Here is a 24,759-nt window from a genome sequence, read left to right on the forward strand (position 1 = left end):
GACAAACTGGAAATAGGTTGGCCTTGAATGCATTAAGTTGATCTGCCTGCACTTTCTACCTACCAGAAGGAAATTATACACTCTCTGGAAGAAAATAGCATAAGTGAGAGCATCAACAATTTTTCAGACATGGAGCCTTGGATATAACACATAATTAGTAGGCACACAAGGAAACAGGAGCAACTAATAAAAAGCAAAGAGGCAGCAACAGACAATGGAAACAGATACTTGATGAAAATCCTTTTTAAAAAGAAAGTAAATAAAATATAGAATATCTCACTGGGAAACAAGAACTTATGAAAATAATTAAATAAAAATTCAATAATTAAAAAATAAAATAGCTCAATACATGAGTTTTGAAACAGATTAGAGACAGCAGGAGTGCTGACATTAAATAGGAATATAAGTCAACTAAAATTAAAAGGAAAAAATTATGGGAAATACTGAAAAGAACACATAGATACATGGGAAGCAATAAACATATGTAGTATATATGTAATTCGAATTCCAGAAGAAGAAGGAGGAGAGAATAGAACAGAAGCAATATTAGAAAACCTAATGGCTGAAAATTTTCCAAAATTAATATAAAAGACCAAACTACAGATATAAACAATGATATAAAACTAAAGAAGGATAAATACAAAAAAAGTACATTTGGGCATGTATAGTAAAATTGTGGAAACAAATGAGAAAATCATAAGAGTAGCTAGCTAGAGGAAAAGTCACGTTATTTTCAAAAATTCTCAAGATGATAGCAGCCAGAATGCAAAAAGAAAATAACTGCCCAGCAAAATGATCTTTCAAAAATGAAGGAAAAGTAAAGGTTTTTTTCACAAAGCAAAACTCAAGATATTCATTGTCAGTAAAATGACACTAAAAGAAAAATACTGAAAGTGTTCTTCACTTAGAAGACAAGTGGTCCCTTGGAGGAAGTATGGTAATATAAGAAAGAATGAGACACACTAGAAAGGTTTATGTTTCCTTTGGTAACCCACTTTTGAGGAGTAGACTATCCCTCAATTGGGATTTGTCTAATGTTTTGTCATGGCTAGACCAAGGATACCTGGGGTTAAGTCCACAAAAGTGTCATTTTCATCATGTCATATAATGGTACATACTATCTGTTTCTTGTCAATGCTGATGTGAACTTTGATCACTTGGCTGAGATAGTTTTGTCATTTTTCTCCCCTGTAGAGTTAATCTTTTTCTTGCCTTTCCATACTGTACTCTTTGGGAGGAAATCACTATAGCAATTAGTGAGTAGAGAGCTATGCTCTAACACTTAGAGAGTAGGAAGCTATGCTCTAACTCCTTAAGAGCACAGTATCTGAATAAACTATTTGGAATTCTTAAGCGTGGGATATTTGTCTCTTATCTGCATTATTAATTTATTCAATCATTTATATCAGGATGGACTCATGGGTATTTATTTTATACTTTGGATTAAATCTAATACCACTTTATTTTGTTGCTCACATCATTCCAGCCTTGACTTCCTTTCCTTTGGGTAGATACTCAGTAGTGGGATTGTTGGATCAAATGGTAGGTCTGCTTTTAGTTCTTTGATGAGTTTCTATATTGTTTTCCATAGAGGCTGCACTAATTTGCAGTCCTACCAACAGTGTCTAAACATTTCTTTCTCTCTGCATCCATGACAGCGTCTATTGTTTTTGGACTTTTTCATAAAAGCCATTCTAACTGGGGTAAGGTGATATTTCATTGTAGTTTTAATTTGCATTTCCCTAATGTTTAGTGACATTGAGCATTTTTTCATATGTTTATTGGCCATTTGTCTATCCTCTTTTGAAAAGCTTCTGTTCATGTCTTTTGACCACTTTTTAATGGGGTTGTTTGGTTTTTTCTTGCTGATTTGCTTGAGTTCTTTGTAGATTTTGGTTATTAGCCCTTTATCAGATGTATAGCTTGTGAATACCTTCTCCCATTCTATAGGTTGTCTGTTTGCTCTCTTGATTGTTTCCTTAACTGTGATGAAGCTTTTTAATTTAATCAAGCCCCGTTTATTTTTGTTGTTGGTGTAATTGCCATTGGGGTCTTCTTCATAAATTCTTTGCCCAGGTTGATATCTAGAAGAGCTTTTCCTATATTTGCTTCTAGAATTCTTATGGTTCCATGCCTTACATTTAAGTCTTTTATCCATGTTGAATTAATTTTTGTGAGTGGTGAGAGATATGAATCCTGTTTTACTGTTCTGCATGTGGTTATCCAATTTGCCCAGCACAACTTATTAAATAGGGCTTCTTTTCCCAGTGCATGTTGTTGTCCACTTTATGAAAGATCAGTTGGCTGTATGTGGATGGGTTTATATCTGGATCCTCTGTTCTGTTCTATTGGTCTATGCCTCTACTTTTGTGCCAATACCATGCTGTTTGGGTTCTATAGCCTTGTAGTATATTTTGAAGTCTGGTAATGTGATGCCTCCAGATTTGTTCTTTTTGTTTAAGATTGGCTTGGGCTATTCAGGGTCTTTTCTGCTTCCAAACAAAGCATAGAATTATTTTTTCTAGGTCTGTGAAATATGTCATCGATATTTTGATGGGGATTTTGTTGAATCTGTAAATCACTTTGAGTACTATGGACATTTTAATGATGTTGATTATACCAATCCATGAGTATGATATGTTTTCTCATTTGTTTCTGTCATCTGCAATTTCTTTTCTCAGTGTTCTGTAGTTCTGTTTGTAGAGATCTTTCACCTCCTTGGTTAAGTATATTCCTAGGTATTTTACATTTTTTGCAGCTATTGTGAATTATATTGAGTCTTTAATTTGACTCTCAGCTTGACTGTTACTGGTGTGTAGGAATGCTACTGATTTGTGTACCGTGATTTTGTAACCTGATGTTTTGCTGAATTTATCAATTCCAGTAGTCTTATGAAATATGCAAACTGAGTCTAGATTATTTTTTTAAAAAATGTATGTTCATTTGTTGAAAAGTCTATCTTTTCTCCATTGAATTGTTTTTACTCCTTTGTTAGAGATTAATTGATTGTGTTTGTTTTATTCTCTTTAAAGTTCTCTATTCTGGTCAATTAATCTACTATTTTTTTTGTCTTTACCATGCTGTGTTCATTCTGTAGTTTAATAGTAAGTCTTGAAATCAAATAGTGTCAGGCCTTCAACTTCATTCTTTTTCTTAGTATTGTGTTGGTTATTCTTGTCTTTCCATATAAACTTTAGAATCACTTTGTTTATATCTACAACATAGCTTGTGGAGTCTTCCAATTTATGATCACAGAAAATATTTTCATTTATTTATTTATTTTATTTCTTTCAGAATATTAACTTTTTAAACAATAATAATGATTTCAAAATATGGCTCAGAAAACTACTAAAAGTAGAAAGTTTTCTTAATTGAATAATATGTATCTACAAAAAAGTACAGGACACATTATACTTAATGATGAAATATTGATAGCTTTCCCTTCATATTGGAGAAGAAACAATAATGTCCTCGGTTACCACCTTTTTAAATGTTGTATTGGAGTTTCTAGTCTGATCAATAAGAAAAGAGGAAAAGAAAGAAAAGATATAATCCCAATAAGCATTATTTTATTATAACTCAATAAAATTTTTTACAAAAGACCAAGAGAAAAAAAGTTTATTGCTTTACAACAGGCCAGCAACAAACACAACTGAATGACACTTCTAAATCTTCAAGTGGAATTGTAAGACTTTCTCCTTTGCTATTGTATTTGTTAAAACTGAAACCCACAACTTCTGACAAGAACTTTAATATTCTCAAGCAGAATAGATACTTAAAGAGGCAAAGACAATTATTATCAAATTTACTGTCTATGTCTGATCATGTAATGGAGAAGCCTTTTGTGCTAGGCTGTAATATTATTGTACATTTTAAGTGACCATCCTGGGTGCTTTTAAGAACTTAATATCTTCTTTTTTCTACAAAGTCTCCACAAAAAGAGCTGTCGAGAAAATTGTTCTAAAATCCAACAATGCACAGAAACTCATTCTTTATTTCTACTTCTTTCCTCATGATGGAAATGTAGTCAGCTTTTAACTTGGCCTAAAAATCTGTAGAAGCAATGCCAAACTTCCTATCATGCAAACAGAAAGTCCAAATTGGTTATTAGGCAAGAAAGCATGCTACTTCTCAATGCTTCATATTATTCTGGAAACACTAGCACCTTCCGTTCAGTGGGTACCAAATAACTGTGGATTAAGTCACCATTGTAATAATTTCAATTCAACAGCAAAATAACTTTACCTAATACCTCTAGCAGGTATTATTAGTACTATCTGAAAATGGGGAGGAGAAGGAAGTGCCAACAAGATTTAGATAACATCCCAACTATAAATTTAAAACCTGACTGTTGGGATAGCCATCAACAACCTGAAATTTCTTACTCTGAAAAACATTACCAATCAAGCTGATTTTTAAAAAAATCTGAGGTTTTATTTTTTTCCTCCAGAAAAAGCACAGTATTTTTTCTAAGAACATACCGGTCAGGGTTTTGCTAATTAACTCATGTGGATGGCTTTATACTCCCAGACCAAACGGTATAGCTGGCTTCTAGGAAAAAGTTTTTATAGTTTAGGAATGTATCACTTGAAGTGCTCTCTCAAGACATGTGTGAAGATGATTTTTAATTTCTATGATAATAGATTGTTAAAGCACATCAGAAAGTGGAAGTGTTTTAAAACACTGAGCCCTGTTCCCTGCCTGGTAGAACCAAATGATAAGATGTTGCTAAATCCCTTAATACAAAAACTTTCCAAAATAATCTATTGAACTTGACTTCGCAGTTTAACCTTTTATATTTTGATGGCAGCGAGAGAGAACCCAGGGCTATAAGTTTCCTAGAAAAAAAAAAAAGTTCAATATCTGATTTACTCACAAGGCTTAAAATAGGGAAGGAAAATATAAAATAAGTTTTCCTTGCTTGGTGGCCATGATTTTTAATTACCTATATTTATACTGTACTCAGGCTACACCTGGGTATGGATGGCTAACTTGGATATAGAAAACATCAGCATCACATCTGGCAGACTTACAAATGAGACAAACTTCCCAATCAGTACAACAGTAGTCAGGGTGAGCAAGAAAAAGACTTTACCAAGAGATTGACATTAACACTTTTTGACAGAACTGAAATACACTGAATTACAGAGCAAATTCACTGAAATAAAGAAAATTCTTTTCATGCAAAAGATAGATTTTTACACCCCTCCCCCACCTCAAAGTGTTTCAATTATGATACATCATACATCTGGTTCAGAAAATAAAGTGTAGTATTTAGCAGCTGGGCCATCCTACCTACTGAGAGAAGAACCTGGGGTTCATTCTTCTTTGGCTACCCTGAGGTCAGCAACGTAGGGAGCAGGGAAAGGCTCTCATTTTTCAACAAAAAGCCCCTGACTGAGAGATCACAGAATACATTCTCTATTTTCTTCACGTCATACTTCCCGCTTCCTCAGGCAGTCATTTTTCAGGCTGAGTAGGCGGACATCAGGGCACACTCATTGATAAAAGTGGAGCAGTGGAGAGGCTGGGAGTGGTCCCCCTCAGGCACACTGTGGACGGACAGCCTCAACAGGTCACTAGCAAGAAGTGAAACTCCTGAGAGAATCTTTCACATCCAGATGAAATTCTTTTTCCTGACCTGGGCTCAATGGACAAGAATTTCCATAACTGCATCTCCAGTCACTAATGTTTCTGTTTCTAAATACACAACAAATACTGGGAAGACCAAGCGCTGCAACACAGACTTCCAAAGCTCATGAATTCTGTGACACTGTTCAGTAGGAAACGTGGGCTTCAGAGAAGTTGGATGTGTTTTTATTGCAGCAAACTGTTCCTGAGTTTTCAAACACCTCTTTGAAATGTCCTGAAACCCAGTACTCTGATGGACCCCTTGCAGTAGAATTAAAATCTCTCAAGCTATTTGTTCTAAACTGTCCAACTTTTCAGATCTCCTCTTGTATATCTTGCACCCTTGGGGAGATCTCACTCACAGACACGGTGCCAGCCAGGTGACCAGAGAAGTGCCTCTGGAGACAATCAGCGCAGTCTCAATGCCGCTGCTCAAAAAAGTGTTTAATAAAGAAAATATAGTTATGTCTGTTCCCTATTGAAACCCTCACTGACCCCCTAACTCCAAAGATAAAATGTCTTAGACCCATACAAAGAATAGAAACGTTCTTGGACAGGAGGCTTTCATCATCTGGAATTTGTCTACATGCTCAGGCTTATCTTGTATTCTTCCTCCTTTTAACTTTATGCTAGATTATACTGAACTGTCTATGACTTTCCAAAAGTACCATGTGGTATAGTAGATCTGTGACTACAAATACACAAGAGGCTGCTTTGCCTGGAACGTCTATCTCCCCTTCTGCCTGGATTTTTTTGTGTTATTACTTCAAAACCCAGCTCAGACATCAAGTTCTTCAGAAAAGTAAATTATTCCTTCCTCAGTATTCCCACTACGCCCTATATCCATTTGTGTTTTGCCTCTTTTATTGTCTTTGAAATTCTTTGTTTTCCTTTTGCTCTCCAACATTAGATTGTGAGTTCCCTATGGGTTAAGCTCCCTGAGACTTCCTCATTTATTGCCATATTTGTAGTGCCCTGACATGGCATTTGGTCAAGTATGGGTCCAGTTAATGGATTGAATTAAAGATTCTCTGATCCAAAGATCATTAAATAGAAAGATACTGTTCATATTGTGGCCACATGTGCACATAGAGATGATACAAAAACTATGGATGTGCAATTATAACCATACTTAGGCGGGATGCCAGTAGAAGGATGAGCCCTCTTTCAGAGAAATGGCATTTGATTGTTGAATTGATTGATGTAATTCTCTACAACTTGTTTTTGAGTGGAGGAAAGTCTTGAGGTGTACTGGATATTTCTGGGTTGCCTAGCAACAGAATCTAACCTTCAATACTGCCTTCCTCTCTTAGTGGTTACAGAAGAGCATCTCATCAAGCCAGTCAAACTGTCTCTTATCAGCATCTTCCGGTTCTAATTTTTAAAGCCTTTAGATAGAAATGAATGTGCTGCATCACAGTAGTTTGAAATAAAATGCTTTTGAAAATCTAGAAGTGGGGTAATATGACGTCCTAAGATTTCTATGAGCAGAAATATTCTTGACATCATTTTCATGACGCCAAATCCAAAGGACAACAGGCCTTTCTAATTAACTAGTACATTGTAAGAAAAAATCCTAATTGGAAAACAAAATTCCTGGGTGAATTTTATGGGATTCTTATAGTAATACATTTCTTTCAAAATAAAATCAAAGTGATCTTAGGCTTTAGATTAAATAAATTAAAATGAGATTGAAAATGAAACAATACCAGGAAATGACTTGATTATTTTATGCAAATTAAGAAAAGTCATATATATATATATATATCTTCTTCTTCCTCCCCTTTAATATTTAACTTTGGAGATTTTCCAGCTCTGATAAAGTTAAATCAATATTTGAATCTTTGGATAACACCTTAAAACCTAGGGATAAAGACCCATAATATATAAAACTATACTTATTTTACCACTGCATAGACCTGAAAATTCATTCATTCAACAAATAAGTATTTTAATACTTAAAAAATACTTTAATAAGTATTTACTATAGTCTAAGTACAGCACCAGATGCCAGGGGCACAAAGAGGAGAAAAATAGATGAGTTCATGCCCTTTCATAAAATCATTAGACCCCTCTCCCCCATGAATCTGCTTAAGTCTTTTCTCTCTGCAGATGTCTCTCCTTATTAGTCCACAGATCCTAAGTTACATTTCTTCTTTTAAAGGCCAACCTGTACAGTATTGTTTTGAATCCCTATGCCAAATCTCCAGGAGAGTCGATCTGATTAGTCTGGAACCAGTCACCTGTGGCAGAGGGAAAGGGCATTGCAGGAAAAGCATAGCTGCTGATGTCATACCACTATGTGTTAATGGTCCAATCAAAGTATCTGATTTTTGGTAGACACCTTTAAAAATACCTTCTGCAAGCATGCAGACCTGAAGGATATTTCTTTCATGAGTTGATACATCCCAAATAAAGCATTTTAAAGGAGAACTTGCTAAATATCAGAAGACCCTACTTCAAATTCCAGCAATCCATTCCTGCTCCATGAGTCTAGGAGGATAACTTGAAGTAGGTAACAAACACTCTATTGATGGGCTTCTAGGCTCTCATGCATTTGTCATCTCCTCTGTTTTTATTTTATCATTATATAAGAATCTAAAAGTACAAAAATATTTTTGCATATAAATAAAATATTCTTTTGTCCCCATATTCATATTTCAATTGTGTTCCTCTATTCCAAAACAAAACATATTTCTTCACCTTCACTCACTCCTCAACCCACTTCAATCTATCTTCTCTTCCTGAGACTTCCCTGAAACTGCTCTTACCAAGGACATGACTGACTGTACACTATGTGATTATATATTAAGAAAAAATTTCTGCCCCATCTTATTTAACCTCTTAGAAATGCTTGGCTTCCTCACTACTGCCTCCATAAAACAATTATTTTCTTAACTCTTATAACAACACATTATCTTAGGTAGCAAGAATAAGATCTTTGTGGAGAAGCACATTGCAGTTAAGAGAAGGATCTCTTAACCCTCAGGGGGAGGTAGGAGGAATAGAGAGGGCAAAATAATGGCCCACACAGGGACTCCGTGTGAGAACAGAATGGTGAGAAGACTCCCTGACATCAAGACCTGTGCTTCCTTGGGATCCCAGTGTGAAGTGGATAGACATGTCTTCCCCAGGTGCTTTTGGGTCTGAGAGCAATCCTGTGTTGTTCATTTTGCTCAACACACTTCTGCTAGAGGTCACAGGTAAGAATGCTGAAATCAAGATGGAGGAAGGTTATTTAATCTCTTTTCACCCTTTTTGACCTTCAATAGGGCATGCGGTGACTAAGAGATGCTAGCACACTGGCTGGGATCTCTACCTCCGGCATGGATATTCAAAGGTATATGGGATACCCAACAATTATAAGCCCCAATACACCATATTAGCTCATAACTACAAACTAGGGTTTATAGTTACTATTAGTTCCTTCTCCTTCTGCCATCCCTTCAGTGGAAAGCCAGGCCACTCACGGGATCACTTCACCTGTTACCTTTCCTTGGGTATAATAGTCCTGTGCTGCCTGTTTTCCAATATCTAACAATAATAATTTCATAAATTCTATCCAGTATTATTCTTGCTTACATCAGAAGGGCAAGTTCAGAACCAGTTACTTGCCATGGCTGGAAGTGGAAGTCCATAATTATGATTATTTTTAAAATTATCAAATTCTCAGGGCCGGGCATGGTGGCTCATGCCTATAATCTTAGCACTCTGGGAGGCAGAGGTGGGAGGATCGCTTGAGCTCAGGAGTTCTGTCTAGACCAGCCTGAGCAAGAGAGAGATCCCATCTCTACTAAAAATAGAAAAAAAAAAAAAAGTTAGCCCAGTGTGGTGGCACATACCTGTAATCCCAGCTACTCGGGAGGCTGAGGCAGGAGGATTGCTTGAGCCAAGGAGTTTGAGGTTGCAGTGAGCTACGATGATGCCACTGCACTCTACCTAGGGCAACAGAACAAGACTCTGTCTCAAATAAATAAATAAAAAAAATAAAATAATCAATTTCTCCCAAACTTTACCAGTGAAAGTCCCTTCAAATTCTCACCTTTGTCCCTTTAAATTGTACTTATTATCATTTTTTGAAGTTTTTTAAAAACATTTTTTGAAATAAAATATACTCACAGCACATTGCATAATCCAGAAATATATGGCTTGATTATTTTTGGTTTTGTCAATAATTATTGATTTTGTTAAATTGTGATCAGAACTTGAAAATGTATTTTTTCTAACTTTTGAATTTTTTTCTCTCTTCATGTCCATATACATGCTCAACTTTGTGAATATTCATTGTACACTTAAAAGGGAGCATCATTTCCTAATTTGGGGAAAACAAAATTTGATATATAACCATAAGACAAATATTATTAAAATTATTTAAGTCTTTCATATTCTTACTTATTTTTCTATCCATCTCATTTTTCTTTATATTGAAAAGTATGTGTTAAAATCTTCTATGATTAGTGTATTGATGTTTCTGCTTTATTATGGTTATTCTGTGCTATTTGAAATATAGGCATCCAAAATTGCTATATAATTTTTATGAATAGTAAACTTTAGCATTATAAAGTGTCCCTTTGTTTCTCATTTAGTACTTTGAGTCTAATTTAGTCTAAATTTAGTCTAAACACTACCTGGCATCAAAATAACAATCTCCTCCTTATTTTTGTTTTTGTCTGGTATAAATTTGCACCACCTGCTACTAATACAGTGAGATAAATATCTAAAATAAACAGCACTTTTGTCTGTCTTCTGATTTTTTCATATATATTTTGTTTTAGTACAGCCCTTTCTTATTTGCATCCATCTTCCTCATCATGATGCTGTCTCCAAAGGACATCTCCCTCCCTAAAGCATTTCCTTCTCCATAGGTGATGACTTCCCAGGATTGTCACTTTTGGTCTCATTCATTTCCAAGCTCCTTTGTTTTCACTCCCAGTAGTTGTATTCTGATCCACAAGATTTAAAGCTCATGTTCAATATTACAGTGGGGTCAGCTGATATCTGTTTTTCATCAACTTAGGTCCCAGGCATACCATCCTCTATACAGTCCCCACCTGACTTTCAGATCCAGAGTGGGTTCGAGAGACAACTTTTCTGGTCCTGGCTATTTTTTTGCCTCATTTCCATGCATATTGGACATTCTGTTCATCTATGTCCCCTAGTTATATTCTAGGGATGGTATGTGGGTAATATTTATTTTACTTTATTGTTTCTTGTTTGTTTTTCAAGATGATGTGTGGAAACACTTGAAATTGTGGTGGCTTTCATTATCCTGTAAAAAATTGAAAATCCCTTGCTTTCTTTTCATCTGCCTTTGGTATGCTTTACCTATTTTTTTTATTTTTATTTTTCAATCTTTCTAAATAAATTTAGATATGTCTCTTATTGGCTTTTGCATTGAAAGAAAATTTAAAATATTTTTCTTCTAAGTGAATTAAGCCCAATAATGTTCATGAGTTTGGTAGTAAGTTTGGTTTCTCTTCTTCATTTTATGTAATGTTTTATTTATCTTTTTCACTAGGAACTATTTTGTTTCTCTTTTTATATGGCTTTTCTGATAATTAGTTTGTATTTATATAGCAGGGTTTAACTTGATAGTTTTACTTTCATATGAAGTATAAAATGATGTAGTATGTAACTTCTTTTTTCCCTCTTCCATCTCTTCTACCCTTCAATCTTATTCAATATTATCTTTGTGTTTACCTTTGTGCTCTTAAATGGTTGACCTTCTATTTAATTTGTCAGCTTTAAACAAAATACTTTGGCTTTAAATATTCCACCTTTTCTCCATTTCTCATGCCATTTTTGTTAGTTGTCATTTCTGTTTTCAGACATTTAACATTTACAGACCATTCTGCTACTTCTATTGCAGTCCTTTTTAAGTGAAAATTATCCTATTAAATGTATTCATCATTCATAATCACCCCTGTAATGAGTTTCTCCTATCATTGGATGGATGAAAATTATGCTGTACTAAATTCTTCAGAAAGTCTCATGAATACAATTTTCCCTAATTTTCTTTATATTCAAGATTATCAATAGCCTTTAGATGAGCCAGCTGAGTGGATAAAATGGCTTTGAGTCATACTTTTCCCTCTTATGTCTCTTGAATACCTTTTTTCTGGTGAAGAATTTTGTTATTAAAAAAAAACTAATAGGAAACTTTTTCTTTTGCTTACAAGTGACTCATCATTCTTGTCTGGATATTCAAAGATACTTTCTTTGTAATTACATTTCAACAATTTTAATAGGATACATCTTAATGTTGACATTTCTGGTAAGTCTTTGTTATCTTCTACAATGTTATCTTGACTTCTATCTTATTTCTTGTGGTGTCTTTAGAAGGAGGATGACCAAATTTCCTTTTTACTATTTATATCCCACATAGATTCTTCTGAACTAATAGCAAGAGTTCTGAAAGTGAGGTTGGAAATATCCAAAGCTCTTTTCCAAACTTCATGACTCAAAAATTTCTTTATCTGTTATTTCAATACAAATCTCAAAATATGACTTTTCTGTGTGGCTACTTTTACTGTTATCTTTACATCCTAGTTTGTTTGGGGAGGGCTTTGTCTCCTGGGGGTCTGTTTTACAGATCTCTTTGTAAGCACCATTTTCTAGTGTACTGTACCCATATTTAGATGTTAAGGTTTGCTGTAATTTTCTGAAATCTGCCACCTCTGTACTTTCCTAAAATTTTCTATGCCTCTCTCTTCACTTTTCCCAGTTCCTGCCCTATTCAGTTGAGAATGTCAGGTCTCAGAGTAAACTTTTTCTTTTTCTAGAATATTTGCTATAAGTTTATGAGACCTCCAGAGCTCAAGTCCTCCTCTTCATTCCATGTTCTTATCTGCAGTACCTTTACAACTTTCTGTTTGGTTTTGCTAATTAACTTTACCTTTTTGGAACATATATATGGTTTTCTCCTTCTCCTGGATTCTCCTTCTCCTAGATTGAAATGTAGCTTGTACGTGATATTTTTGTTGTTCTGCTAGTATTATTTAGAGTAAGTCTAGCAGTTCTAAGAAACAAACCCCAAATTCAGTTGCCTCACAATAGGAAAGTTTGTTTCTTGCTCAGGCAAAAGTCCAATGTGGGAGTTCTTGATTGGTGTCCTTCATCCACTTGATGATGCTTTTTATATATTGTTGCTTCACCAGGCTGGGCCTCAAAGTCCTCTGTGTTCAGTTGGCAGAAAGGGGAAGAAAAGATAAAGGAAATATAGTCACTTCTTAACCACCTTAGCCCAGAATTGACAGAAATAAATCCTTCCAGTTGGTCTTCTTGTCCACAGTTCATTGTAGGAGAGTTGGCCTAAAGTATTGATTTATACTAAGACTATTTTTTTCTGCAACTCCAGTGATTTTGCAAGCCTTTAAATACCCAGTGATAAATCTATCTCTGCTGAAATCTGTTTACGAGGATTCTAGTTTCTGCAACTGAACTATAACCAAAAATATTTAACTAACATTTTATGACTTGACTATACAATATATTATGTTTCATGGTCTTAAAACCTTTCCAGTCATATAGAATATATAAATATATATGTGCTGCTTTTGTTTGCACATTTGTACACACACACACACATACAGTCATGCACCGCCTAATGATGCTTTGTTCACCAGCAAACTGCACATATGATGGTGGTCCCATAAGATTATAATGGAACTGAAAAATCCCTTTTGCTTAATGACGTCATAGCCATTATAATTTTGTCGTGCAATTACTTTATTTTTTCACAAATTTAGTGTAGCCTAAGGGTACAGTGTTTATAAGGTCTACTGTAGTGTACAGTAATGTACTTGGCCTTCACATTCACTCACCACTCATTCACTGACTTACCCAGAACAACTTCTAGTCCTGTAAGCTCCATTCATGGTGTGCCCTATACAGGTGCACCATTTTTCATCATTTATATTATATTTTTACTGTATCTTTTCTATGTTTAGATATATAGATACTTACAAATGTGTTACAATTGCCTACAGTACTTAGTACCATAACACTACAGGTTTGTAGCTTAGGAGCAATAGACTATACCTGTAGCCTAGGTATGTACTAGGTGATATTATTTAGGTTTATGTGAGTGCACTCTCTGATGCTCACACAATGATGAAATCCCTCAAGGATGCATTTCTCAGAATATCCTCATCATTAAGTGATGCATGACTTTGTGTGTGTGTTGTGTTTATATATATAGTTAAGGTAAAGCAATCCCCACCTTGACGGAAAAGTGAGGCTGTTATAATATATCTTGGGAAAATTGCTTTCTTTAAAAATTAATTTCTTGGACCCTAAAAAATACATGGGGAAGAACACTTGACAAGTCAGAATGCATCTTTTTGATGAGAACCACAAGAAGTTAAGCACTTTTTTTTGGTGAATAAGTCAACTGCCCTGAATGCTTGGAGACACAAAATATCTAAGCCACGGTGTGTTGGGAATTTTAAACTGCAGCTTTACATGACCCAACATATTGATGTTGTTATTACTCTGGGAAGAATATTAACTTCCTTTTTTAATTTTAAAAGTCAGTGCTGAGCTTTGTCTAGCTGGCCTGATAAGTAAACTACCCTTGAGGAAGTAGCAGCCACTGATACGCACCTGATTTAACCAAAGGAACAGAAAACTATAAAACAAATAATGTAAAGGTCTTGTTTTCTGGGAACCTTCAGGCCAAATATGCCTCCTTTGGAAATGTCAGTACAAAACATATAAATAGTGACATTTAATCTATTACTTTAAAAATATAATAAAATTTCTCTTTTAAAGGTTGAAAGATGTTTTTGTCTAAAGTGTATGGTGGCAATTCTGGAATTAATTGTTTATTAAATTTCTTCAGGGATGTGATAAATAATATTGATAATAATAAGTATTAGCATTTAGTAAGTCCCTGCTTTGTGACTGGCTCTGTAATTAGGTGCCTTAGATAATTTAAATAACCCTGGGAAATTATGGTGATGAAATCTGAACCCAGTTTGTTTGGCTCCAAAACTTGCAATTATTCTCAGTGCCACTGAAATAAACACATGTGGCAATGCATTCAAAAGAACATTTCATAACAAAGTTCAAAGTGATTTAGGTGTTGATTTAATGCAGAAAAGTACTGTACTAATCATACTACTTAAGTGACTTCGTATTAAGATGATAAATGAAGGGTAAGTTTGCTTTAGTTTTCTCATGTCTAGGCCCACTTCTGTTCTAAGTTGTCAAAGAAGTATTATGTCTTTTTTCTAACATCTTATCCTTCCTATTGCAGAATTCTTCAAACTCAGAGGTCCTCTGCCCTTCTCTGGAAGATCAGAAGCTTTTCACTTTGGTCTCCTTGCCTTCTCTCCACTTTCTTCTAATGAAAATGCCCTCTGCTCTAACATTCAGACATCATTTCCCATCATTTTCCCTCAAGCACCAGAACTACCATTTCCTAAAAATAATTCTTCTCAAGGAAGTGCTAGAGGAAACTGTGAGAAAATTATGTGCTTCTTTGTGTCTCATATCAATATCCACCCAAGAACACCAACTGCAGCGGAGGCTGGGAGAAATCCAATGGATAACCTGACCCAATGGTGAAGATTAGCTAGTTTCCCTCCTCATAATCCTAGTGTTTGCACAATGGTCACATGCATGGAATAGCTGTGGTGGCCAGGTTGGAGGCTATGCACAAACCTAACAGTATATATTCCCTCTTACCAAGACTGACCACTGAATGACCAACCCAATGGCAGCAAAAAATAACACTTAATCCTCCATAAGGCACTATCTCTTTAAGAGCCCATGCAGCTCCTTGATAGCAGTTGGAGTATATCTTACTCTTTCTGCCTTGGAGCGGGTAGTAACTTGTTTTTACTGGGATTGGTATGTATTCTAGGTATAGGTTTGCTTTCTCTATCCACAAAGCTGCGGCCAGGTGAGTCCAAGGATTCAGAGAACATCTGATTAATCATCATGTGATACTAAATAGCATTGCTTCATACCAAGGAATCTACAGATCCTACCAACTACCACACCATCTATCAGCTGCTGGACTTATAGAAGGTTGGCATGGCCTCCTCTTAAGGGGCAGCTAAAGCACTGGCATAGGGGTGACTTACAGGATTGGGGCACATTATAGTGTTGCTGTAGGCAGAATACTGAGGTCTGGAGCTTGTAGGATGGAAGCAAGAGTGATTGCTCTCACCATCATTCCAAGTGATCTACTTGAGGAATTCTTGTTTTTTTATCCACCTAAGTTTAGACTCTGCTTTCCTGGACATCCTTGTTGCATGGAGGGAATGTGGGCTGGAGTGAGTGAGGGTTCTTTCACCAGGGGATACAGTAACATGTGAAATGTCACATGGCCATTTGATGCTCTTCAAAGATGCTGCCTAACAGAGAGAGAGACAAACAGACAAACATGTCTGAAACTTGAGGGATTCACTGGGGAGCCTATTTTGCTTCCTTGTCCAGTGATAGCTATGAATAGGCATTGACAGCGACCATGGCCTAAAACCTGTGGTTATATAGGAGCTCAGACCTTTAAGGGATGGAGGTCTGGGCCTCTCCACCAGGCGAGCAAAAGTACTGACTGAGGTGGAGGAGAATCTGGGAGTAGCTAAGGAGAAAGATGATGAATATCAGTTATAGGTTCAGAAACAACTGCAGCCTGCCCCCCTAGTTCCTCTGTTTTATAAATTGTTACTGGACACTGCTTTAAAAAAGGAATGAAAGGGCAGAATCACCTTAACATAGGATATGTATGAATCTGAGTCTTCACGCTGTGAAGTACAGCTCATGCCGTCAGTGTCTTTTCCATCTCACCCTGGCTTTACCACTTTAGTGGCCTCCCGCTGACTCCCAGTTCTTTCAGCTGTTAGTATCAGCATCCCTCTGCCTGAAAATGTTCTCCAAAGCAATACTCTAAAAATGTCAAGTCTCCTTAGATTAGTATATAAGATCAATGTAATCCTAACCCAAATTTCACCTGATATTTTTTTTTAAAATCAACAAGCTGATTCTAAAATTTATATGCAAATTCAGAAGACCAAGAATAACCAAGGGAAACTTATAGAAAAGCATAAAAATCAAACAAGACCTATTATAATGAGCTCATATTTAAGATGGTGTTGCATTGGGACACAGATAAATATACCAATACAAAAAAGGATTCATAATCATATGATATGTGATAAAGTTGACCCCTGGATGCAATGAAGAGAGGATGGGCTTTTTAAAAATGGTGCTGACTCACTTGAATATCTATATAAAAAAAATTGACCCATTCCTCAAACAACACATAAAAATTAATTTGACATGGATTATAGAACTAAATGTGAATGGTAAGATTATGAAGATTTCAGGAAAAAACATGAATAAATCCTCAATATTTTGGTGTTAGCAAGGATTTCTTCAACAGTATAACTCTATAAGGAAAATGCAACATACTGCACATTTGAATTAAGAACTGCATTACCGTAAGAACTGCTGTCCATCAAAAGACACCATTAAGAAAATGTAATGGGTAATTGTGAATTGTGCTGCTATAAACATTCTAGTGCAGATGTCTTTTGTTTATAGAATGTCTTTTTTCCTTTGAAATAAAAAAATTAAAAAAAAGAAAATGTAATGGATAAATTCACAACTAATTGGTGCAGATGCGCATGCTTGTAGCTCTGGCTTGGGGGGTGCAAAGGCAATATATGTAACCAAAATGTTTATACCCCTATGATGTTCTGAAATTTAAAAAGGAAAAAAAAGAAATGTAATGATGGACCACAGATGTTAGAATAATTTTGAAGACTTATATTAGCCAAAGGATTTAGGCTCAGAATATATGAAAGAACTCTTACAATTGTTAATAGACAAAGCAGTAAAAATTTTGACAAAAGACTAGAATAGGTACCTCACAAAAAATAATATGCAAATGGCCAGCACACATATGACAAAGGGCTCAACTTCATTAATAATCAAGGAAGTACAAACTAAAAACCACAATTTTATATTCATACTCATTCACCAAAATAGCTAAACTGAAAATAAAATACAATACCAAGTGTTGACAAGAGAAGAAAACATTTGAAACACTCATTGTTGGCTTGTGGGAGTGAAACTACTTTGGAAATCAGATTGGTAGTATTTACTAAAGCTGAATTTATGCAAAACTTAGGACCCAGCAAGTTCACTCCAGGTATGACCACAACAGAAATGAGTATATATGTACACTAAGGACACGTGAAATAATTTTCCTAGTAACACTATTAAAAACAAATTATTTATGTTGAGCTAAAAAATGGAAACAGCCCAAATGCCCAACACTATAATATTAATAAATTGTTATATATTTTCTAATGCAATATTACATAATACAAATGAACAAACTATAGCTACAAACAACAGCATGGATGAAATTCACAAACATAATCTTGAATGAAAAAAAATCCAGAAGTTGGAGTACTTACTGTATAATTCTACTCATAAATTTCAAAAAGTAAAAGCATAGTCTAAAGTATTAGAAATCAGGATCAAGTTTATCATAGGGATTGTTGATGGCTCAAAGGAGTTTCTAGGGTACAGGTAGTATTCTGTTTCTTGATCTGGATGCTGGTTATACATGGGAGTGCGTCTACTTGGTGAGCATTTATGTACTGCATTTATATGTAGTATATGTATATTATATATCATACATATATTATATATCAATATAGTATATATCTATGTACTATATGTATATATTTCATATATAATTTATACATTTTTCTATATAAATGGTACATTTCAATAAAAATTTGAAAAGTACGTGTTTTATGAAGGAAATAAATAACATTTTGAGTGTATGAGTCAGAAAATTAGTCAATATTAAGTCATGGTAAATGTAGAACATATGGCAAGATATATTTCATAAAACTGTAATCATATGTGTATCACTGAGAAATCAATGTCACTTTAAAATAGTAACAGTGGCTTTCCTAAATGAAGTTATAGAAATTAAGGCATCATTTTAAGTTAAACTTTTCAAAAAGGCTTTATTATGTAGGGAACAGAAAAGGGATATTAGTGTCTGGCTTAGGAAATTTCTTGACTACCTGAGAATATTGCCTAAATTCAATGTAAAACTTAGACAGCTATTCTATTTACTGACATTCTATGAAAATATGCAGTCCCATATTTCAAAATGCAATCTGTTATTGCAGAGAATGGAGTTGAAGGTTTTAGTTTATTCATTTATCATTTAATTCTGAAATGGCACCAGATGTGTAAGGGGGTAGCTTTTCATTTGTTTTCCCAAGTGTAATATAAAATTAACAAATAGATTAGATGTTCACCCAAAACAATCACTGCAAAATAGAACCACCACATGCAACATGCACAAAATTATCTGTGATGGAGGATGGAAAATGTTCTAATGAAAGGTTTAGAATGGCATATCCCTCCAAGAATTAAATGGACTATTATGGCAACATACTCTTACAATGTACTGTTTTATAAGTAGAATAAAATGTAAGTTTTTTTGATAATGTATGTAAATATGAAGACAAATATTTCAATAGATTTATACACTGTAATTATAGATTACTTGTTAAATGACAAAGTTAAAAGGATCAGTTCTACAGGTTTTATACTCCAGAAAGACAGACTGGTCTTCCTCATAAAAGAACTAAAAAAAAAAAAAAAAAAAAAAAAAATCTGCCATGATTTGATCAAATATGGACTCTGAAAAGAATCCCAATATTTCCATTTTGACATTGTGTCTCCTTCAGAGTACTTTTCCTTTCTAAAGAGTGCAATCTAGTGATCAGGAGCTTCCACTGAGAAGTAAAACAACCTAAGTTTAAACCCAGGTCCTTTTCTTACATATTGTGTATTAATCCTCAACCTTGTTATCTGTAAGTAACCGCAAATTATTTATGTTGAGCTTACATATATAAAATACTTAGCACAGTACCTGGTAATTAATATGCATATTAAATTATCTTACTTGCATTCTAAGATATATTAAATGTCACTTGATAATACCAAGCTTGGACCCTCCAGGAATATGTTGCTTTATCTTTAAAAGCTTAAATTGTCGGGCCGGGCGCGGTGGCTCACGCCTGTAATCCTAGCACTCTGGGAGGCCGAGGCGGGTGGATCGCTCAAGGTCAGGAGTTCGAGACCAGCCTGAGCAAGAGTGAGACCCCGTCTCTACTAAAAATAGAAAGAAATTATATGGACAACTAAAATATATATATACAAAAAAATTAGCCGGGCATGGTGGCGCATGCCTGCAGTCCCAGCTACTCGGGAGGCTGAGGCAGGAGGATCGCTTGAGCCCAGGAGTTTGAGGTTGCTGTGAGCTAGGCTGATGCCACGGCACTCACTCTAGCCTGGGCAACAGAGTGAGACTCTGTCTCAACAAAAAAAAAAAAAAAAAAAAAAAAAAGCTTAAATTGTCTTACTTTCATTTTAAGAAATATTAAACATCACCTGATACTAGCAATCTTGGTCCCTCCAGGAATATGTTGATTTATCTCTAAAATCTTAGACTGTCTTACTTTCATTTTAAGAAATATTAAACATCATCTGATTCTAACAAGCTCGGTTCCTCCAGGAATATGCTGATTTATCTTTAAAATCATTGACCTAAATTCTTTTCCTTATTCCCCTCAGCAGATCTGAGAGGTTGACACAATAAAAACAAAATAAATACAATCCAAAACAAAATTTGCTCAAACTTGATGGAACCAAAAAGAAAATCATTATACAATTACATATATAAAATATCCAAAGATCTGTCTTTTGTTCTCCTGATCCCAATAAAAGCAGGAAGATATTTTAATAACCCCATAATGACCATTTCCCTAGGGTCCTAGATTGGGGAAATGGGGATTATGAGTGGGATCATATTTTCTAATGTTCTGGAGAGTTTGCAGGGGGGCCAAGAATTCTGCATTTACAAAACTATTCAAGGAGTCCAAACGTGTAGCCAGAGTTGGGAATCACCAAATGAGATCAATTAGCCTAAATCACTATGAAATAATCCATGATAACTTACTAGAATGAATCTTTCCTTTCCATTTCTCTCCCTAAAATGCAAGCAGATCCTGGGGGAAAACATTTTGTTCAAGTCTTCACACAGTAAGGTCACAATAATGATTGTACCTTAACCATTTTGCATCATAACATTTTCATGAAAAATGAGTACACTCTAAGAGAAAGAGAGTTTTTTTTTTTTTTTTCATTTAATACATGCCCACGACTCCCTTATGCCATCTTCTATGTCTCATAGCTATTTTCTTCCAAAAGAATATCTTGGCATGGTGACATTATCTGTAAATAGCTGAGTTTCAGATGTCCATTTACAAGATATATCTATGAGAATTCCTTTGAAGTCATTTGTGTGATAACTGAATTTTAGAAGTCAAAAAGACCATAACTCTACCAAATATAGAGAAAGTTATCGAATCTGTTCAACTATAATTTCTTTCATTTTTCATAAAAAGAAAATAACATAAATCCAACAGACAGCCTTTGAGCATCCTGTTTAACTTAAAATTCTCTTACTGATATTTAACTATTTTAAATATTAAAAAATGAAAAAAGTCCACCAAGAATTACTTTCCAATTCCTTACAGCCAACAATTGCACATTAGATAAAGACTAATAATGAAATCACCAGAAAATACTTTCAATTTTATTTTTAACTTGTTAAAAAATTTAAAATATTGCAATGCAACACAATGACTTAGTTTTGGGTCTTGGAATCAGGAATATTGACTTTGGGTATAAATCATATAACTTACTCATTTACTGAACTTGGGAAATTTATTTAGCCTTTCTATCTCAGCCTAGATTCCTTAGAAAAAACAAAGGCAAAATGCAACATTGAGTTGGGCATAACCACGTGGATAGCTCGATTTTCTAGGACATTTTCAGAGAAGCCATCCATATCTTATACTAATTCTCTTTAAACAATCTATCCACAGGAAGAAGGAAGATAAATTTCTCTTCCCATCTACATTTCCCATTGGTAAAAGTTTATTTCCATGGAATGTTGCATAAGTATGGGGATCCATCAGTTTCTTAGGCAAGTCATGCCTTAGAAGAAACAAGGAAGATGAGGACAAGATGCACAAATTAAGGTTAAGACTTGAGGCAAGGCATAGAATGGACTTGGAGCAACCACTCTATAATAAACCCTTCACCAGTAATGGTAGCAGTGACAATAGGTAGCACTAGCAGTGTACCAGTCAGCTATTGTCAAAATAGTGATGCCTAATAAATCATCCTAAAACTCAGTGGCTTAAAACAATAAGCAGTTCAATTTACATAGACTGGACTCAACTGGGCAGCTCTGTTTTAGGATGTAAGCCAGCTGGATTTGGCACTAGGTTATGGGATCGTGACTTGGCTCTTGGCCAAAGTGATAGAGGCTATCTATGACATATTATTCTCATGGGAGATCACCAGAGCACAAAAGTACAAGCCTTACCTATGAACACAATTCAAGTCTCTGTTTGCTATACATCTGTTAACATCCCACAGACCAAATCAAATTACAATTTTGATCCAAAGCCAAAATCAAGTGATGAGAAGGTATGCTCCAATCACCATGAAGTCATAGCATGGCTGTGGAAGAATCATTCTTTTAGAGTGAAAAATTAGGACTGATAATTTAATCTACCACAAAGAGACCTATCTTCATGATTATAGGAGCAGTACAAGCTGTTTGGGGGGCAACTCAGACCAGGTATTAAGGCAAATGCTCAAATCTCAATAACATTAAATGACTCCAGTACTCTGAATAATCCTTAGTTTTTCCATCTGTAATATAGACATAATAATAATCTGAAACTCATATTGTTTATATTTAGAATTTTCAATGAAATATATTGCATAAAACAACTTTTAACACAATACCTGGAATAGTGTTCAAGAAATGTTAGTCAACACTCAACTACCAAACAAAACAGCCAGGTAGCTATATTTCAGATATATACCACTGGGTATAAGAGTGAGTAAACAATAGAATTCTGTGTTTAGTTTATTTTCACTTGTTATTGTAGGAAAATAACTCCAACTCTTTTATTCTTAATTACATTGAGTTAATTTTATAGCATAATCTTTTCTAATGTAAGGTAGCATATTTTAAATGAGTAAACATTGCAGGGAATCCCTTAGGTGTTCCTTGTCTCATTTAGGAGGCTGCTCTGCATAACCTTTTGATTGAATTAATTTCAGTTGTAAAACAAGGCTACTTTTGGTATAAGCATCTGAGTTGTGCAGTCTCTGAAAAGGAAGGAATTGAATTTGATCAAGCAATTCTATATAGTACTAGAGAGATACAGTTTCAAATTCAGTAGTAATTAAAGAAAACAGACAATTAGAAAACATCAAGATGGCAGAGTCAGAACTGGTTGCTAAAAAAAACACTCACAGGCTTATTTCACTTAGCAAAATGTCCTAGAAGTTTATCCATGCTGTTGCATATGGCAGGATTTCCTTTTTATAAAGAATAAGTAATATTGCACTGTATTTTTTAATCTATTCATCTGTCAGTGGGCATGTAGCCTGCACCATTTTATAACATCTTGCATTCTCAAGTGAGTATACAGGGGTTCCAATTTCTCCACACCCTCATCAAAAACTTATTTTTTGTTTGTTTTTGCTTTTTGATAGCAGCCAACCTAACAGGTGCAAAGTGATATCTCATTGTATGCTCAAATAATTTTTAGAAGGTATACCTCATGTTAAGTGCTCTTACCACAATAAAATCAATCAATCAAAAGAAAGTCACAGGAATATGATATTTTTATGATAAATTTCAAATAGTGACTGTAAAATTCTTAACAGTGAGAGAGGATTTGGAAGCCAGAGAAGCAGAGATCTTTATTAGGTGGAAGATCTCTGAGTGATCATATTTGGTCATTATTATTGAAGATTTATAGTTGGAATTAAATACATTCACCTAAATACACATGTATATTTATTTATAAAAGAGATTTTCTATCATAATTTGATGTTCATTATGTAATATTTTTCTATTTTACTCTCAAGCTCTGCTCTTTCACTCTTTAAATGATTAAGTGCTCAACATCGAATAGGAAAAATTCCTTATATACCCCTAACTTTTCCATGTGCAGCACTCTGTTATCTATCATTCTATTTTGACAGTAATATATCTATATGTCAAGTCATGGGAGTATATTAACAAATTATGTTTATGTTTTAATGTCCACTACAGACCAATCATTTCACAAGAAAGAGGCAAAAACCCTATACCTTGAGAATTTTTCTTTCTTTCTTGAAATGATTAGACTATGATTCTAAAATCCAACATGACATAAATATAGCTCTCTATATACAATGTCAACAATAAGAGGACAGAAAAGGGAGTTGTGGAAAATTCTTTTGAGACAAAAAAAAAAAATAAAAACACCTTTTTTTTTTTAGTATGGTCTGTCTAAGGAGCATTTTCTTATAGGAACCCAGCAGATATTTATAACGGTACTTTTGTTTCTATTTTTAGCTTTCACCATGTGATCTTGGGCAAGTTGAAACTGCCCTATGCCTTGCATATATACCAAGTGAAACTAGCAGTAATAGTTTCTGTCACTAATTTGCTTTCTATAGAAATTCAAAAAAGGATCAACAAAATCTCTTAAAACTTTTAGAGTTTGACTTGGTTAGCCTGGAAGTGTAAATCTCTCCACACGGTCATGAGGTGCCAGGTTTGGAGTAGGATGTTATAGCTTTCTGAAGACAGAGAACGTGGGAGAGCTGTGGGCTGGGCCAGGGGCCCCTGTTAAACATAAGAAGTCTCTGAAAGCATCCTGTTGGTTTCACAGTCTTCAAAAATCCTGTTCTGTCATTCCTCCAATGCACCTCAGACCTTTAGGATATTTTCTATGACTTCCAGTTACTTTTCGGAGAAACTTAACTGATCCTTTGAAAGTACGGTAGACTTTTGGGAAAGAGGTTTCAATCAGTGTAATGTTTTATTGTGTTTCTCTTTCCCTTTAATTAGGAATACTGCACTTTTACTTATTGCCTTTTTTCACCAGTTTTTCCTTAATTACCATTGCATATTAGATTTTTTGTCTATTTTGCTAATACAAATGGCTATTAGAGTTCTGGTTTCCTATCTGATTGGCATTTGGCCTTATGTTACTCCTG

General features: G+C 34.7%; 1 pseudogene; it reads right to left on the bottom strand.

Annotated features, from left to right (window-relative positions):
• Nucleotides 1–5,332: 5,332 nt before the first annotated feature.
• Nucleotides 5,333–8,411, bottom strand: LOC138376980 (translin pseudogene; annotated as a pseudogene).
• Between the last annotated feature and the right edge of the window lie 16,348 nt (nt 8,412–24,759).

This window comes from Eulemur rufifrons, chromosome 29 (genome assembly GCF_041146395.1).
Source record: "Eulemur rufifrons isolate Redbay chromosome 29, OSU_ERuf_1, whole genome shotgun sequence".
NCBI lineage: Eukaryota > Metazoa > Chordata > Mammalia > Primates > Lemuridae > Eulemur > Eulemur rufifrons.